The 19,313-nt window shown below is 31.4% G+C and overlaps 1 non-coding gene across 1 annotated transcript; it reads right to left on the bottom strand.

Annotated features, from left to right (window-relative positions):
- Window positions 1-18,113: 18,113 nt before the first annotated feature.
- Window positions 18,114-18,220, bottom strand: LOC121204318 (small nucleolar RNA R71). The gene has a single exon (XR_005899246.1). It is a non-coding gene; the product is annotated as a small nucleolar RNA R71 (small nucleolar RNA).
- Window positions 18,221-19,313: the final 1,093 nt, after the last annotated feature.

Raw genomic sequence — 19,313 nt, 5'->3', positions numbered from 1 at the left:
ACAAGACATGAAAACATAATCGAGTAAGCATTATATATTCTTAGTAAGTTCATGGTTGATAAAACAGTAAACATACCTTGTTTTATACTTTAACATACCAAAGTAACTAATTTAACTAAGTTTCCTGTTATAACATATTACAACCGTAATATGAGAATTCATATGCAATTATATAATCCGTAAATTTGCTAAAACCATTCAGATTAGTATCAATTTATCAAAACCAGTAAACCAATACCTTATTTTGCTCAGTCAAGCATAAGAACAAATATAACTATATAAACACATTCATTTCCATTTACCATGTGGAATCAAATAATACCTTTTCTTTTAAACAGTTAACCTGATGAACTAAAGGAACAATTACAGATACGTTATAGCTACACCACACTAGTAGGCACCGAAGTGCGTATCAGTAGGCACCGTAGTAATTAGTAGGCACTGTAGTGTAGAACAGTAGGCACCGTAGTGCAAAACAGTAGGCATCGAAATGTAGAACAGTAAGCACTAAAATGCAGAACAATTAATATGATAACTCAATTATTCAATTCATTTATAAGTTCAATTCCTTTTTTATCGATTTCAGTATCGTCAATTCAACTATCAGACCAAACCAATTTCACCAATTTATATAATTTTCAATTTAGTCATCTATCTTAATAATCAATTAAATTCACACCAATATATTTCGATTAATCATAACAAACTATCAAGTCATTTATCAATAGTTTTTACAAATTAATTCATTTGTATAACAATTTAAATCTATTCAATGTTACATATCTTTTCATATTTTTATCATACATATCAAGTCTTATCAAATTAATCATTTTAATACTAAAACAATATATATATATACTTAACAATTCAAACTAAAAACAAATCAGAGTATTAAAGCTATATTATGAGTTAAACAAAGTAAATACCATATGAACTTACCTAGCAAAAACAACAACGGATAATGGGTCAGAGACTATTTAGCAATTTTCCCTTTTTTAATTTATATCCTCCGATTGTTGTAAATCTTGATCTAAAGCATAATTTAATTCAATTATCAATTCCAACTACCATTTAACAACATACTAAAGTTATATGACAATTTAATTTCATCTATCAAATAATCCCTCTAATTTTATATTTTATTTAATTTAGTCCCTAAGACCGAAACTATTACAATTTTCACATTTAAGCCTCATTTTTCATTTTGATTTCAATTTCATCCTTGTACAACCCTCTTAATTCAATAATTACAGAAATTTCATGTCAATTTTAAAATATTTTCATTTTTGTCCCTAAACTCAAAACTAACAAATTTCACTTTACAAATTAGTCCTATTACATTTCTAAGCTTCAAACCCTAAAAAAACCTCAAAAATCATCAATAAAAACATTTTAAAAATTTAGCAGTATTAAAAAATAACACATGGGTCAGCTAAATTAAGCTCATGGGATCTTAAAAACATAAAAAATTACAAAAAAACCTATTAATTAAAGTACCGAATATCAAAGAGTTCGAAACCCTTTCCCTTTTTTTTCCTACGGTGGAAGATGATGAATAGTAGAAAATGGCTTATTTTTTCTATACTTTAATTAATTTGCTAATTAACTAAATTAGCTTCAAGTAATCTTAAATATTAATCTTAATTAAGTTAAATCAACTTTAGTGGCTGCATAATGTCTTCCACTATCGTTTGGTATAATAGTAATTGATCCAATTGTTTAATTGGTCCTCCTATTACTTAAAAATCTATAGCAATTAATTTTTATAATTTTTACGATTTAATCCTTATACCTTAATTCAATAAAATTACCCATTCAAAATTAAGTTCACCTAAATAAAAACTTCGTAAACATATAATAAAAATATTTATGGGCTCGGTTTAAGGAAACGAGGTCCCTATGTTTCAATTTCTGAAACTATTGACTTTAAGGTCAATATACTTATACCTTAAATAACTGTTCAATTAACAAATTCATCAGACCAAAATCCAATATAATAATATAATTAACTCATAAATATTAATAAATAATATTTATTAACTCGATTATCAGAATACGAAGTTTCAAAACCACCATTTTCAACACCATTAAAAACGGGATGTTACAATTTTAGTTTAATTATGCTACATTATTAGCAAAGTAGATATTGATGACACTATTAACTATTGCGAATGAAGTGGGGATGTGGATTTTCACGAATTTATTAACATTATCAACATTGTTATAAAGAAAAACATTCTTATCAATTAATAGTTAATGTCATTAGCTCTTTAACTGCAGTAATTAATATATTTATTAATTTGGACCTATTAATAATACTATAAAAATAGATAATTAAATTATGTGTAATCATAATAGAGAGATTAAATATCAAATTTAAACATAAATGAAAAATTAAAACCATAATTATACCTTGTTATTTGAGCGGTATGCAAAAAGTAAAATCAATGTTAGAGTTATTGGAAAAAAAAATCAAAGGTTATCAGGAATAAACATGGTTGAAACATAAATTAAGTTGATGAATGTAATTTAACTTTTGTTTTTAGGTTTAAATATAAAAGAATTCTCATAAATTAATTAAAAATAATATTTGAGCGCTTAATCGAAAATTGCAATCTCTAATCCAAAGTTAGCATTCATTGAGCATTGAAATATAGTTCTCTGTTAAATTCCCTAACAGCCTATCAAATGACGATGTGGCAACTTACAAAGAAAAAATATGATGTGGCGATTGAAGCTGTATTTGATAAGAGAAAATATTATTATCAAGAGATTAATTAATTTTTAATTATTTAAATCTAAAAATTATTAATATATTATAATAAAATTTAAAAATTATAAAAATGATAGAAAAACTATAAAATTTAATTAACTTATAAAATATTATGAAAAATATGAAATAATTATAAAAACTTTAAATTTTTTATAAATTATATAAAAATTATTAAAAATTATAAAAACAAATAAAATTTATTAGAATGATAAAAATAATATATATGTAATTTATTAAAAAATATAAAAAATTATAACAATAATAACTTTTTTTATTTTTTATTTTATTTTGAGGATTTGAGTTCTTTAGTTTTTAGTAATGTGGAAACAAGAAACTTAAAGTGTGTGATGATGCTCGAAAATTATATTAGGTGTTGAGTGAGGGGTTTGACTGACAATAAGTTTAATATTTGGTAGCTTAAGGTGAGTAATGGATAATAGTTTTGACAGATGAGAAGTGATTTGAGAGAAGCGAATAAGGATGGATTAAGATACAATGTAAAGTAATGTGTGAGGAAAAAGAAAAGGGAGTAGTCAATTTTTAGAAAACAATTTTTAAAAATTATTAGAAATTATTAAAATATTATAATTTGTTTAAATAATTATAAATTAGAAATTATAGAAAAAATTATTTAAACTATTAAAATTTCATTAAATATTATTAAAAAATAAAATTGATATAGAAATTATAAGTTTTAATAATTATCTATAAATTTTCTACAATTTTTTTATAAATTTTAATAATTTTTCTATATTTCTAAAAATTAATTTTTATACCATTTTTACAAAATTAATTAATCTTTTCATGTCAACATTTTACCACCTTTAAACACCATGTCATCATTTTTACACATAAATTATCATGTCAACTATTATATCATCACTAAATGAGTTCTAACGAAAAATTATATTTTAGGATTTTAATTAATTATTAAATTTTGTTTAGAAGTTTAATTGATTTTTTTAATTAGGACATTTTTGAAAGACAATAATTAATATTGCAACGATTAATTCCAAGATTTTCAGCCCACTCCAACGTGAGGAAATATTTAAGCAGAAATGCAAGGCATTGATAAAGCGTCAACAGCGATCAGCATGTGGCATGTATGAACCGAAAGAGTATCTGTTAGTTGGCGTTGGCAATGGCAAGAACAAAGCGACTTTTTGGGTGTAGGGTAAAACACACGCATCCAAAGTGTAGCCCAAAAGGAAAACAGATGCTTCAATGGCTTAGCTTTCAACCATGGATGATTGGGACCACCAAAGATCTGCACCAGAATTCCATAATTTGGGATCATTTCTATTCTGTTGCTCCTCAGATTTCTTTCGGTGTCTGCTTCCACGCCTCAGTCTTTCACCTTAACTTATTCTATCATCCTCCACTTCTAAACTCTCACTAATCCTAACTCTCAGATTTTATATTAATGTAATTTTCATTTAGAAATTATAAATATTACTATAATCATAAAATAGATGTTTGTATTTAAATATTGTGTAAAAAATAATTTATTATCAAAATACATACCTTTAAAGGTTATATCTCAAAATATGTTTATTTAGAACACCTTAACATTTATAGATATCGAATTTTTTAATTGTATTGTGCCTTCAAATTTTTATTGTCCTATTGGAATTAAGTAATTACTATAGAATGATTAAAAGGTTTCACATTTATTAGTGTTGAATTGTTTGCAAAACAAATAGATTTATTTACATTTAAAGCTTAAGCTTAATTTTTAATTATATTTAACATACAAAGACCTCAACCTCATGGGTGTGAGTTACATATAATATATCTGCATTTTTGTTTTTCTGTTGATGAGTTAAATTCTAATAAATACAAAGATATTTATAAATGTCGAATTTTTTTATTTAAATTTTATCTGTTTATCGTAAACTTAATGCTAATAAAGCATTAACTGAATATCAAAACCCATGGATGTCAAATTTTTCATTAATTCTTTTATCACGCTTATAAATGCCTCTCCCCATATTTATATATATCTTTTTCACACAAGCAAAAGTTGCCTTGGAGTTCCTAAGCCAAAAACTTCTTCAAATCTTTTTTTTTGGTTAAATAGTGATTTATCCTCTCAACTATATCTTATTTTTCAATGTTGTACTTTTGATTTTTTTACTTTCAATTTGGTGCTTGTGATTTTACGCCGTCTAACATATTACTCCATGTTGTTATAAAAAAATGACATGACACTAATAATCAATGAAAAAATGACATGTGGCATAATATTTTTTAAAACTCTAAAAAATGAAAATCTAATGAATTCCATGTCATTAAAACTATAAGGAAAAAAACAAAATTTATTATTATTTTTACATTCATTTAGAGTATCAAAATTTTACTTTAAGCAATATTATTATTTTTAGTTATTAACTCTTTTATCTTTTTGAATGAAAGAAAATAAGGAGAAAATTGATTTTTTTCAAAAAAAAAATACCACATGTCACTTTGTTATTGGTCACTAGTGCTACATCACTTTTCTGTGAGGTGATCTATTAGATGACGTGAAATCATAGGTACCAAACATGAAATCATAGGTACCAAACAGAGAGCAAAAAAAAAAAAAACCAAAAAAACCTTAAGTATCATATTTAGAAATGAGGTATAATTTTGAGCAAATCACAATTTAATCCTTTTTTCACCTTCGATTTCTAAACTTTATTATAGCTCTTTTGTGGAAAGAGAATCATATTGCTATAATATTCGCGGATATGATAAAATCTATTTACTGATTATTTAAACTAATATTTACTTGTTATTAATATTTAATTTAGCATTAATTTTTTATTATGTTGAACATAAATATGTTTTTGTTTTTCTTTACTAATTAGGTATAGGAATGAAATCTACTGATTCAACACAATGTGGAATATTCGATATTCAATGAAGAGAAAGCTCAACTAAAAGTGCATTTAGATGTATCATTTTTATGGTAGTTGGTATATGCATGGACGGAGTGCAATTTGTTAAATTAAGTTCACTAAAGTTGGCAACTTTCAAGTTTAGAAAATTTAATTAACTTGCAATGCATTTTTTTGATGAGATCCAGATATTTCTGGGTTGATATATCTTTTGAACATGAAAGAGTTGTCTCTTAGTTTCGGAACAAAATTTGAATCACCTTATTTTGAGTTTGAGAGCTCAAGTTATGATCATTTTAATGAGGATTGTGCGAGCATAATTTTGTGAATGGGATTATTGCAGGAATTACAAGTTTTGGACTTTGATTCATGTTTAAAACATATTGTGTTTACTTTTAATTCTAATTTAGTTTACATATAAGCTCAAAATTTTATTTATTGAGTTTTACATGTAGGCATTTATTTTGTTAGCCATAGTTTTTTAAATGTTTTAATATAACAAAGTCAAACTTTAAATTTCTCTCTTAGTCAAAATTTGCAGTCAATTGATATAAACTTCTGAAATTATTTTCAAGTGTTTACAAACTCATCAAAATGGTTAAAGTTATAAATTTATTTAAAAAATCATGATTCAAAACAAATTTTACAACTTTAGATCACTTCTTCTGATACAAGTGTAATAAGACAAGTATCGATAGAAGCAAGTCCAAGAGCACCCCAAGCATTTTCCAGAATTTTACCTATACTTGGGGGGCTCTTTTACTGATACATCTCTAGTTATACCTATACTTGGGAGGGGTTCTACTAGTAGAAGTAAGTCAGAGAGCATTCTAAGCCATCCATCAAACTTTTACTGATACTTAGGGAGACTTTTATTGATACAAGTAAGTCAGTGAGCAATTTTTTGCTCCATTGCAGCTTCTACCGGTACAACTATTAATACAAGTCTGAACCCTTGAAACCCTTAGACTTCTAAAAATAAAAAAGTCGTTCTACTGATACATCGGGCTCCAACGATCATAGTTTTGAAGAATTCTATCAACACAAGTCCACTTTTACCAATACAAGTGGTCTGCACTTTGCAATTAATGCTCGAATTAATTGAAATGACTCTAATTTACTCCCAACGTCTTGTTAGAAAGCTTAAATAGAAATCAATAGCTCCATATTGAAGATAAGAAACAAGTTGTAAAGTCAATAGAACAAAATTCCAATATTTTCATTAATATTCTCTTTGTTCTTCATACACACACTTGGCTAATCATCTCTTTTATTTTTTTTCAAGTGTTTTATTGTCATTGAGCGAGCTTTGTCATTCGAATATCTTCCTTTGAGAGGTGTCTTTAATCCTTGTTCTTATTTCTCATCTTTTTAAGGGCTTGCTTATAACAACCTATTTCTAGTGGTACCGAAAATGGTAGTTTCGGAACCCCGTCCTCTGATGATCAAGTCTGTAGATATTAATATTTAATAGTCATTGGTCAACATAATGTTATATAAAATTTTAGATCAAAAAATTGATTGATTAGTGAATTGAGCATAATATAGGGATGAAATCATAAATGTGGTAAAATTGACCATTATGGATTTCTTTTTGCTAATGATAATATGTTAATTGATTAGGGACTAAAATGATAATTTATCCATTTTTCTGGATAGTGGCCGGACAGGTGTTTACTTTACCTTACATGTAATGATGTTAATTTTAATTAATAATAGATTAGATGTATGTATATATTGTAATATAGCGGATAGAGGGAAGAAAACTCATTTTTTCTTTCTTTCATCCTCTCTATCACCAGGTTTCTTCTTTGTTAAGTTAAGCAAGCTCGACCAAGTTTTGTGCTATTGTATGATCAAGTTTTGAATCCGTAGAGAGAAGATCGAAGGAAAGGAAAAGTTGCTGAGTAGATTCTGTCATGAAGTGTTATCATTCCGCCAGGTAAGTTCATACAAGATAAAAGTTGCTTAACTTTATTTTCTCTTGTTTTTTAATTGTATAACTAAGAATTTGGCAGTCAAATTTGGTTTGTCAAGTATATAAAAAAAAGATATTGAATTATGCTACAAAGGAATGAGAACGAGATTACAAAATGAAAACATCTTGATGAACTTACTCATACAAATGGTTACATGTTATTTCCTGATGGTTCCAAGATCCAACATTTGTTGCGGACTCAAAGATACATGTGGCAGAGATTTTAGAACACCCCAGTTCTGGTGGATACAAGGTTTGGTGTATAGTCCTAAGGAAGTATGATTGGTAGAGTAAGCTTCACCGAAGTGTATCTTTCGACGTATAGAGTAGGCGTATACAACTATGAGGTTAAGTTAATAAAGGTTCCATATCAGGTGGCTATATTAGTTGGAATAAGACTAGTGATCGAGTAAAATGGCATCGAGAGTATGAGTTCATGTTAGAGATATAGTGTGCTCGTTAATGGTAGTACTGTGCAAGTTAAGTTACAAGGTAAGCTGGTTAGGAACCAACTGACTGTGAACTAGGATAGTTAAAAAAAAAGAGGATACTCAATTAGGTTTTTAAGAAGTTGTAGGCTTTTGATGAGACAATTCAGTAATGATGTAACATTTGTCAAGTTGTAATAAGGACCTAGATTATAATACTAGATATTCAAGTTTAGAAAAGGGGAGTTCTCTTATTCTTTCTTAAAAAATATGGTTATTTGAGGCTTGAGGAACCGAAGAAATTTCTTTAAGTTGAAGTTGAGATCTCGGATTTTATCAATGATTATTCCATGTCAAGATAAGTTTTATGACTCTGCATGTTATGCTGTGAAAGAGTAGGTCTATAAGAGTGCATGTAATGCCTTCAACTTGACCTGATTCATCGAATCCGGATATCAGGTGGTACATTACTATTATAGACTTATACATGCTTAAGACATATTTTTAAAGAAATAAATCTTATTCAATAATAGTGCCTGTCGAAGTTACATTTGGACAGAAATGTGCAAGTGTACACAGTCATAACAAGTAATAAAGTGACAAGTAAATGTCGAGTTATCGTACCCACAGGGACTGTGAAAAGAATTATTTATGAATGCTATTTAAAACACTTTGGTGAAGAAAAATATTTTGTTTGAAGAGGGTGATTAAAAACTAAGATTTTAAACTAAGTAAACTAAAGAAATAAATCTCAAATGTATGATTTCAAAATACGATTTAGTCAAGATGACATAATTGTGTTGGATTAATTACATTTCTTTAACTTAGAATTATGAAACTCATATCTATGTTGTTACGAATAAATTCACGGAAATTGGTTAATTTCTTACTTATGAACATATTCACCTACACAAATCCATTTAACTATTAACATATCCCTATGTTAATTCAAACGATTAAACAGATTTTAATAAGCAACATTTTTGGCACATACATACTCATTAAATTGAACTAATCTCTTGCATATCCCTATGTCAATTCAAACGATTAATTAAATCTAATGAGCATATAAAAGACTATGTGAGGTAACAAGGTATTATTACCTTGAAACAGTTTAATCACAATAATCTTACAAGTTATGCAAGGCAAGTGTGTTGCCAGATACATTGCTAATTTAACCTTCAGCTACCTTAGAAGAATAAACATGCACTGATTAAGTATTGTGTCAATTAGTTATAATTTCAATCCGTTTAAATAATTAATTCATTAGCTACCTCACAATTGTAATGCAAGAATAACTTTGGCATGATTCTACTTAATCAAGTATTTTACCGAGGCTTATAACAACATAAACATAATTTTAATAATTTAAGCAGATGAAATGCAACCAACACGAATTAAATTAAAGATAAGCTAATTAAATTAACCATTCCAACAACATAAATATTCATAGATATGTTCATCATAACAACAACAAAAATTAAATAGATAAGGAACAAGAATCAAATCCGGTGTTTTTCCGTGGCTTGACTAGGTTGCTCCGTTCTTCCTTCTTTATTGTCCTCCCCGATCAAGGCTTCTATGAACACTCAATTGCTGCTCCAAAATGGCTGAATAAGAACCCTTTCTCAAGGGGAGAAATCGGCACAAGAGCAAGGGACTTTGAATGGGAATCTGAGAGGAAAAACTGAGAGAAGAGAGAAAAGATGTGAATGAATGAGAGATGCTTTGAATGATCAGCCAAGAGGGGTTTTTATAGCTGAATGTGGCAGCTAAAATTTGCTAAAAATAGAAGACAAAGAGCCACCCCTTGGCCGGCCATCTATGTGACAAAGTTGATGGCTTCAACTTTGCTAAATATGGCTTGGGGCAAATCCATAAAGCCACCAATTGTGGAGGGGCTTGAATGCAACTTTGACAAGTCTTCAAGGGCTCCTTTGCAAACTTAATTAATCAGATAATAAGCTGATTTGGGTCACCTATGGATGGCTTTGGGCTGCCCAATCCTTGGCTGGTTCAGTTCAATCGGTTCGGTTCAACTGGACCACTTTTTCTGTAATTAATGAATAATAATTTATTTAGTCCAAATTAAATTGTGTATAAATTAAAATTAATTATATTATGAATTAATGCACATAATTGGACCGTCTTAGGCTAGAAATTTATTCACCTTGATACTTCAAATTGCTTCTCAGTTTTGTGCTTCTGGCAGTGTTTGCCGAGCCATTTTTTGCCCTTTGTGCAAATCTATCTAAAATAACCAAAATTCATCAAAAATAATTATAAAATTGACTAAATTTCAACATGTTCTTATTTTAAGTGTACTTTAATTATTTTATAAAAATTAATTATTTTTTGACAAGAATTTAACCGAATTCGCATGAATTTAAGCTAAAAAGGGTATGAAAAAGTGTGTAAATTTTTGTGTTTCCACACCCTCAAACTTAACTCATTGCTCGTCCTGAGTAATTTACAAAATTTGAAAAGAATTTCTCAAAAACACCTTTGAAAAATTCCTTCAGAACAACATTTTTCTCAAAATTATGAAATTAATATACTCATGCTCAAAGACAAGAAATTTGATAGTTATGCTACTTAAGTATACATATCGTTCAAATAAATCTCAACAACTATTGTGATAGCAAAAATTAGACTAAATGCTTCCTAATAAAGTCATGTTAAACCTTACCAATGTAATTTTATTCCCTTTATTCAACATTAAGCTACAATCATTAAGTTTAACGTATGTCTTCATATGTTGTATGTAGCAATTTCTCTCCACTAATGTAGGTAGCATTGGAACTTTTGAATCAATAGGTCTTTAACAAGGTTGTAACGTGATTGGGCTTAAGGGTAGGTAAAAGATAGATAGATTTAGGCTTTTAAACCCTAGACTCAGCTTGCATCGGACCTTCAAAATAATTACCTTCAATACATCAACTTTCCTCATTTTGACATGCTCTTTTGTACTTCTTATTTTAAGAACTCAAGCTTTTTTTTATTCCGAGCATTTTGCTGAATGTGCTATAGTTTTAGAGCATTCGATACTTTTTTTCAACTCCCCCAAACTTATTTTTAAATAATACTTCGAATAGTACTGAGTCTAGTGTCTGGGACAATTTTAAGATAGTTAAGAGAGAAGTGATGGCTAAATTTGCCAGGGTTCAAATAAAATTAGGCCATATAGTCTCAAAGTTGGGTTTCAAAGGATAATAATTTTATCATGGTTGGCTTGAAAGGCTCAAACGGTCCAAACAAAAGTTGCCTAAATCATTTTCAATGTTCCATGCTTCCTAGGATTTTGCCTCAAGAAACTATTAAGTCAATTCTAAAGACTTAAACTTTCATGCATGCCTAACTTTCGTAAGGAACTAAAAATTTATGGTACGATTTGCATGCTTTATTAGAAATACATTCATATCATTATTAAGCTAACATAATAATTTATTGAAATAATAGAACTTTATTTATACTGAAGTTTAGCATACTTAACAAAATTTCAAATTATTGAAAAAAATATACCCTAATAATAATTAAAAGAAAAATTTATTCTGAGTGGAAATAATTCAAATTCAATTTTCGGTCCCCCTACTTAAGATGAACAATGTCCTCATTCTGTAAAGTGAATAGATACTATACACCAGGTAAGATTCTAGAAAAAAGGAGGAGAGTCAAATTGATTGCTTAAGTACCAAGCTCTCTCTAGATCCAATCCTAGACATGTATATACCTATTGCCACACTTTATACTTTGCGACTTGTTCAAATTTTATTTATGATTTTCCTCTCTTATTATGTGAAAATAAAAATTCCTAATTAAACCTAATCCTAAAATGACCTAAGAACAGAAATAAAATAAGGTCAAGATCCCCCATTTTATTTATTTGCAGACCCTTCAGAATTTGACTCATCTTTTGTTCCCTCATTATTGCCTTTGCATGAATCGATTCGCTCCTTCTTTGATAATGGACTCCATGGTTCAAATATAAAATCTGGAAATTCAGGCACAAAAATAAATGGGTCATTGTAAATTTTCTTAAGGGCACTTCGCATCGAGTCATCCCTTATTTTTGAGTATCTCCAGTAAGCTTGTTGCTGCCATTGCATATGCTGCATTATGTCCATCAACTTTTACAGCTCATCTCGAAGATCTAGGCTAGGCGATTGTGCTCTGAACATTAAGGTTTCGTCATTAGGTTCAACTTCTGGTTCCAGTGGTTCCACCTTATCAGGACTTCAGCCGATTGCATTAGTTCGATCTCTGTGGGATCTTCTTCCTCTTTTTCGGGATCCTTACTTTCTTCAATTCGTTGCGTAGAACAGAATCTTCGGCTATTCGGTAAAGGTTCCAATCTGTGATTGTGCCCTGGCTATAGCCTGTCTTCTTTACATTTGCAAGAATTTTAGCTTTCAAACTCAAAATTGTTATCGTAAAGGGAAAGTAGGCTGGGCCAGAACATCTAACGGCACAATTCCGCATCTCTCTTAGATGATTTTTCCCACATCAATGGTCTTCCTAGTTAAGATCGAGTATAATAAGACCATTCGTTCTAATGAAATTGTAGTCCTATGTGAGCTAGGCATAAGGCTGAAATGGATGAAATAGAACCATACCTTTGCGAGTGGTGTAAGATATTCTCTTTGACAAGTGTGGATTCCTTACTTTGACACAATCCACTTAGAACCTAGAACTGCAAGTTCTTCCAGAATTTCTTGCAAATTTTTAGGCTTTATATTACTCATCAAGGAAGAATAATCATCGTTTTAGAAATCAGGCAATTCAAAGAACTCATTAATAGCATTTGAAGTTATTGGTACCTTGATTCCATGAATTGGAACTTTCGTCAACTCTCTTGAGGTTAAATTTGCATAGAACTCGCGAACTAGTTCCTCATCCACACTAGGTTTCTTCTCACAAAACAATTCCCAATTGAGGGCTTCAGCAACTTGATGAATACGTGCCATAAAATCTTTGTAGTTGATCTCTTTCAATGTAAAACCTTTCTCTGGATGCATCTGTTGATTTTTGAAGATACTCTCGTATCTTTCTTTGGCTTCTTCACAATGGAACTTGTTTTGTGTTTCATCAATTTGGGCACAGGCACGAGTTCTCTTGCGAGGCATGATTAACCTGAACAAAAGATGAAAAAAATTATTTTCTCAAAAATTTAATTAAATAAAAATTATTAATGATTCAATAAATTGAAAAATTAAATAAAATTAAAAATTTAGGAGAAAATTCAGTCTTACCACCTTTTTTTTAGAACTCCTAAAAAACAAATAGTTAGAAAGCAAAAGAGGTCGAATGGAAGTAGGTTGGAGGATTTGGCTAAGGATGGGTGAGAGGGTGGTGCCATTCGGGTGTGTGAGGTAGTAGTGCGTAGAAGGCGTTGGGAGTAAGTAGCAACGCGCGCAGGCTAGGCTGGATGTGCGAGTAGCGTGCGAATCCTCGTCGAGCAGACCTAGCGTGCACGAGCGCTGGAGCTGGGCCTGGTGTGGGCAGCTAGTGTTGGAGCAGGACAAGGCACACAATGCAGCGTGCGATGGGGGCAGGTATGCGTAAGGTGGGCGTGCGGCGTGTGATGGAGCTGAGGCTGCTGGGTGTTTGCTGGCTGAATGGTTGCTAGGCTAGGCGCTTGCGGCACTTATGGGGTTTGGTGCTTTGGGATTTTGAGTGATGAATGATGAAGAATGTGGTATTTATAATGAAGAGAATAGGACTTAAAGTAGAATTCTTAGAGAAATTTAATAGCTAAAAACTCTAAGTTCTCGTTCTAATCCAAGTTAACAACAATTAATAATTAAATATATTCATATTAAATTATTAATGCTATTAATTTATTTAAAAATGAAATAAACTAATCCTAATTCTATGCTAAATTGATAAAAATTAATATATAAATTATAATAGATATAATTATATATTAAAGATTATCATCTTATTATTAAAAAAAACTTATCAAATAAAATATGATTAAATTAAAACTAATCCTAACTCTAGATAAAGTTGATAATAATTAGTATATATTATAATGGATAATTATATATTAATAATTATCATATATTTTTTATTAAACTAATTTTTTTTCTAGAAGCCTTTTGAAAATATTTACAAAAAGAGGCATCTAATTTTTATTACTTACAAAAAGAGCAGCCAAATTTTAAAAATACTTCAATTAAGTCCGTAGACTAAATGAAAATCTGAAATTAAGTTACAATTTAAAACTTGGATAAAAATTGTCCCTTTTATTTGAAAAACCAAAAATTTAATTTTATTTAGGGAATAATTTCTCGAAAAATTATGTTAAAATCAATTCCCAAGAAAGCTTGGAGGGTCACAAGCGGTCCCGCTTAAGTTCCAATTGCCTAGACAGAATTTATTTAAACATACTAATCCCGAAAATATACCCTAAATCATTTAATAAAAAGGAAAATAAGAAAATTCCAACATTTGATAAAATGAACGAAATTTGATTCCGTTTAGTCTTATCTCCCTAATAATGTTTCAGGCGCTGAGCATTAACTTGAAAATTACCTCCGTTACCTTGGAGTTCAACAACTCCGTATGGATAGACGGGATGAATAGTAAATGGACTAGACCAACGTGATTTTAGTTTACCTGGAAAGAACCTTAATCTGGAATTAAATAACAAGACTTACTGACCTGCTTCAAATTCTTGAACTCGAATGTGCTTGTCATGCCATTTCTTAAGTCTCTCCTCGAGTAATTTGGCATTTTCGTACAATAACATTTGGAATTCCTCTAACTCATTGAGTTAGAGCATTCGTTTCTCTTTAGCAAGCTTTAGATCCAAGTTGAGTTATCGTAGGGCCCAGTAAGCTTTGTGTTCTAACTCTAGGGGTAGATGGCAGGCTTTTCCAAAGACCAACCTGTAGGGTGACATCCCTAAAGGTGTCTTGTATGCTATTCTGTAAGCCCATAAAGCATCATCCAATCTTTTGGACCGATCTCGTCAGTTCAGGTAAACTACCTTCTCAAGTATGCCTTTGATCTCTTTGTTCGCCAGTTCAGCTTGCCCATTCATCTGCGGATGGTAAGCTGTAGTTACCTTGTGTTTCACTCCATATTTATCTAATAATTATTTCAACCACTTGTTCACAAAATGGGACCCTTCATCGCTAATAATCGCTCTTGGGGTTCCAAACTTTGTGAACACGTGTTTCTGCAAAAACTTCATCACAGCCATATCATCATTTGTCGGATAAGCTTCAACCTCGACCCACTTAGACACATAGTCTACTGCTACTAATATGTACTTGTGACCAAAAGAAGGCGGAAAAGGACCAAGAACTTCAATACCCCATACATCAAAAAATTCTACCTCAATGATATTTTTTTGAGGCATTTCATTTCTGTTGGTGACATTTCTAACCCGTTGACATCGATCACAACTCTTTACGTAAGCATATACGTCCTTGAACAGAGTTGGCCAAAAGAATCTGGCTTGCAATACTTTGGCCGCATTACATGTACCTCCGAAGTGTCCCCCTCTTGGAGCTGAGTGACAATGGTATAGAATCTTTTGTATTTCATCTTCTACCACACATCTCTTGATCATTTGATCTGCGTACTTTTTAAACAAGTATGGTTCTTCCCAGAAATAGTACTTCACATCGTGAAGAAACTTTTTCCTTTAATGATATGTCTTATCAATTAGCATCAAACCACAAGCTAAATAGTTAGTAATATCAGTAAACCAAGGGGTATTTTGGACATGATTTACCTTCAGTATGTGTTCATCCAGAAACGTCTCTCGAATTGGTATAAGAGGAGAGTTCCCTTCTTGTGGCTCCAATCTGGACAAGTGATCTGCTACTTGATTTTCCCCTCCCTTTCAATCTTGAATTTCTAAATCGAATTCTTGAAGTAGAAGTACCCATCGGATCAACTTCGACTTAGCGTCTTTCATGGAAAGTAAGTACTTAATTGCCAAGTGGCCCGTATAGACAATCACTTTGGTACCTACAAGACAAGATCGAAACTTGTCAAAAGAAAACACAATAGTGATAAACCGTAATTTATACATATTTTTACCCTATGTTTAACGCATTTTATGGATAATTTCCCATTAGAATTGGTGAATTCGATGCTCCTAATGCTTTAATTTCATGTTTTATACTTAGGAGAGCATAGGAGAGTGAAAGGAATGAGAAACGGACCAAAAACAGAGAAAATGGGCCAAAGTACGAAATCAACACGGCCTGGGCCTCCTCACATGGGCAGACCACATGGCCGTGTCAATTTGGTAGGCTTGAGCACGGCCTGAAGTAATCGCACACGGGCGTGTCCCTATCGAGCCCAAGTTGAGTCCAACTCGAAAAAGGCTAATTTTGAGGACTCTTAGGCATTCCAAAGCCTATAAATACACCCTAGAGTAGGAAGAAAGAGGAGGCACAGAATAGAGAGTAAGGAATTACTCCAAGGAAGCCGATTGATCCATCTCAGAAGCCAGATTCATCATCAAGACTGAAGATCTCTCCTCAATTTGCCCTTCAGGAGTTTTGGGTTTTCTTTATGTTTTGTATTCTTTATTATTCTGAGATGTTTTCTTATTTAGTTATGAACTAAATCTCCTAAATACCTAAGGGGAATGAAACCTAAGACGAATCTTGTTATTATTTTCTGAATTGTATGATAAATATTTAACTTGTTCTTAATTATGTGTTCTTAATTCTTGTTTTGATATCCAGGATACTAATTCAAGATAAGCTCTTATTAAGAGGAGAAATAGATAATGTCTAAGAGTATATTTGTCATAATTACGAGGAGTTGTTTGCGCGCCTAGACATAGGGTGACAAGATTTTGCCAGATTAGGGTGAAACCTAATAAGGTGATCCATAGATCGAGTTAATGCAACCCTAGTGTGTTAATTAGAGAAAGGTCTCAATTATTCAATCTAGGGATTAGACGTTATTAGTCTTGAATAGGGATAATAACATAACTTAGGGATCTCTATGGAACAAGTTAAATGAATAAATCGTCCGATTCGGAGCCAGGATAACAAGTGCAGTCTAGGTGGATTTTTCCTTAAGTATTGTCTTAATTCAATCGATTTTTCCAAAAGCAATTCCCCAATTCTATTCTTTGTGAGTTCTTAGTTTAGATAATTAGTTAGTTAAAAACATAACCTCTCTATTCCTAAGCTAGATAATAAAAAGACAGTCAATACTAGTACTTTTAGTTCCTTTGGGTTCGACAATCCGATTTTGCTAAAACTTTACTACTGTTCCATAGGTACACTTGCCTACATCGTGATAATAGTTAGTTTCAAGAATGATTAATTATAAATATTTAAAACCTATCACGAAATCACGCGATCAAGTTTTTAGTGCTGTTGCCAGGGACATAAAATATTAGGAACACTCAATTTTTATTACTTTAGCCATTTATTTTTCTTGCGATCTAATTTTATTTTTAATTTTATTCTAATTTATTAATTTTCTTTTTCTTTCTTCTAGAAGTTTTTTTTATAGTTTATGACTAGAAGAAACCCATCAGGACCACTACTTTTTGACGAAGAAATAGATTGCACAGTTTGCAGAAACCAAAGACAATAAGGCGAAGCCTAAGATACACAGAGAACGAGCAAGAAGACGATACTCAACCCCCAACCGAAGAGATGGTTGAAAACTAAGAGAATCAGCTACCTCCTGCAATTGCGGCTAATCAAAATCCTGCTCCACACACTATGTATGATTATGCTAAACCTTCTTTAACATGAACTGAATCAAGCATAGTTAGACCTGCTGTAGCTGCAAATACTTTTGAAGTAAAACCTAACACAATTCAAATGATACAACAGTTTGTTCAGTTTGATGGTTTGCAGGATGAAGATCCCAACGCTCACTTACTATGCGATACATTTAAAATTAATGGCATTTCTGACGATGCCATTCGTCTTCGGTTATTCCCTTTTTCATTTAGGAGCAAAGCTAAACAGTGGTTAAACTCGTTACCACGAGGGTCAATTACTTCTTGGGAACAAATGACCAAAAAATTTTTACTAAAATATTTTCCGCCAGCTAAAGCGGCTAAATTACGTAATGATTTCTCTTCTTTTGTGCAGATGGATTTAGAAACACTCTACGATGCATGGGAGAGATACAAGGACCTTTTGAGAAGGTGCCCTCACCATGGGTTACCGTTTTGGCTTCAGGTTCAAACATTCCATAATGGCCTGAATCCTTTGACTCGGCAAATGGTTGAGGCAACTACTGGCAGAAGCATCAATAATAAAACACCTGAAGATGCTTATGAGTTCATAGAGAAGATGTCATTGAATTACTATCCGTGGAAAGTCATGAGGAAAAAGCCAACGAAAACAGCTGGTGTTTATAACGTCATTCGGTCACCATGCTCTCTAATCAGGTAGAACTCTTGAATAAGAAAATTGATGGTTTTCTTAGTTCTTCACAGGTTCACCTAGTAATGTAGTGTGAAGCAAGTGGAGGTGGAACAAGCCATTCAGAATACCAACCTTATGGCCACAACATGGATAACGAGCAATTAAATTACATGGGTAATAATCCTTGACCTCAAAACAATCCATATAGTAACACTTATAATGCAGGTTGGAGGAACCACCCAAATTTCTCATGGGGAGGCCAAGGAAATCAGCGACCACCTCTGGGCTACCAACAGCCACCCTATCAACAGGAAAAGAAACCGAACCTTAAAGAGATGCTCACAAAGTTTATCTCGGTATTAGAAACCCATTTTCAGAACACCGAAACGACACTTAAAAATAAAAAAATTGTCAATCCAAGGGCTCAAAACTCAAATAGGCCAGCTTTCTAAACTAATCCTCGAATGACCATAAGGTAGCTTGCCAAGTAATACTGAACCTAACCCAATGGAACAGCTCAACGTGATTAATGTTTAAAATGAAGAAGGATTTGTTGAGCCTGAGCCAGAACCGAGGCAAGAAACAATGGTAAGTAAAGGTAAAGGTGAGGTAGATTATAATAAAAACAAACCAGTGACTGTCGAATATAAACCTCGTGTTCCATACCCCAATACGACAAGGAAAGATCACTCAGATGAACAATTTGGTAAATTCATCAAACTCCTAAAAAATTACATATTAACTTACCATTTATTGAAGCTCTATCGCAGATGCCAAATGCAATGAAATTTTTAAAAGAGCTTTTAGCAAATAAGCAGAAGTTGGACAAGGCGTCGCATGTGGAGCTAAACGCAGTTTGCTCAGCTATTCTTCAGAATAAACTACCCA

Source organism: Gossypium hirsutum, chromosome A07 (assembly GCF_007990345.1).
Source record: "Gossypium hirsutum isolate 1008001.06 chromosome A07, Gossypium_hirsutum_v2.1, whole genome shotgun sequence".
NCBI classification, from domain to species: Eukaryota; Viridiplantae; Streptophyta; class Magnoliopsida; order Malvales; family Malvaceae; genus Gossypium; species Gossypium hirsutum.
The sequence above is the reverse complement of the archived record's forward strand: the minus strand, read 5'-3'. Positions and strand labels throughout refer to the sequence as shown.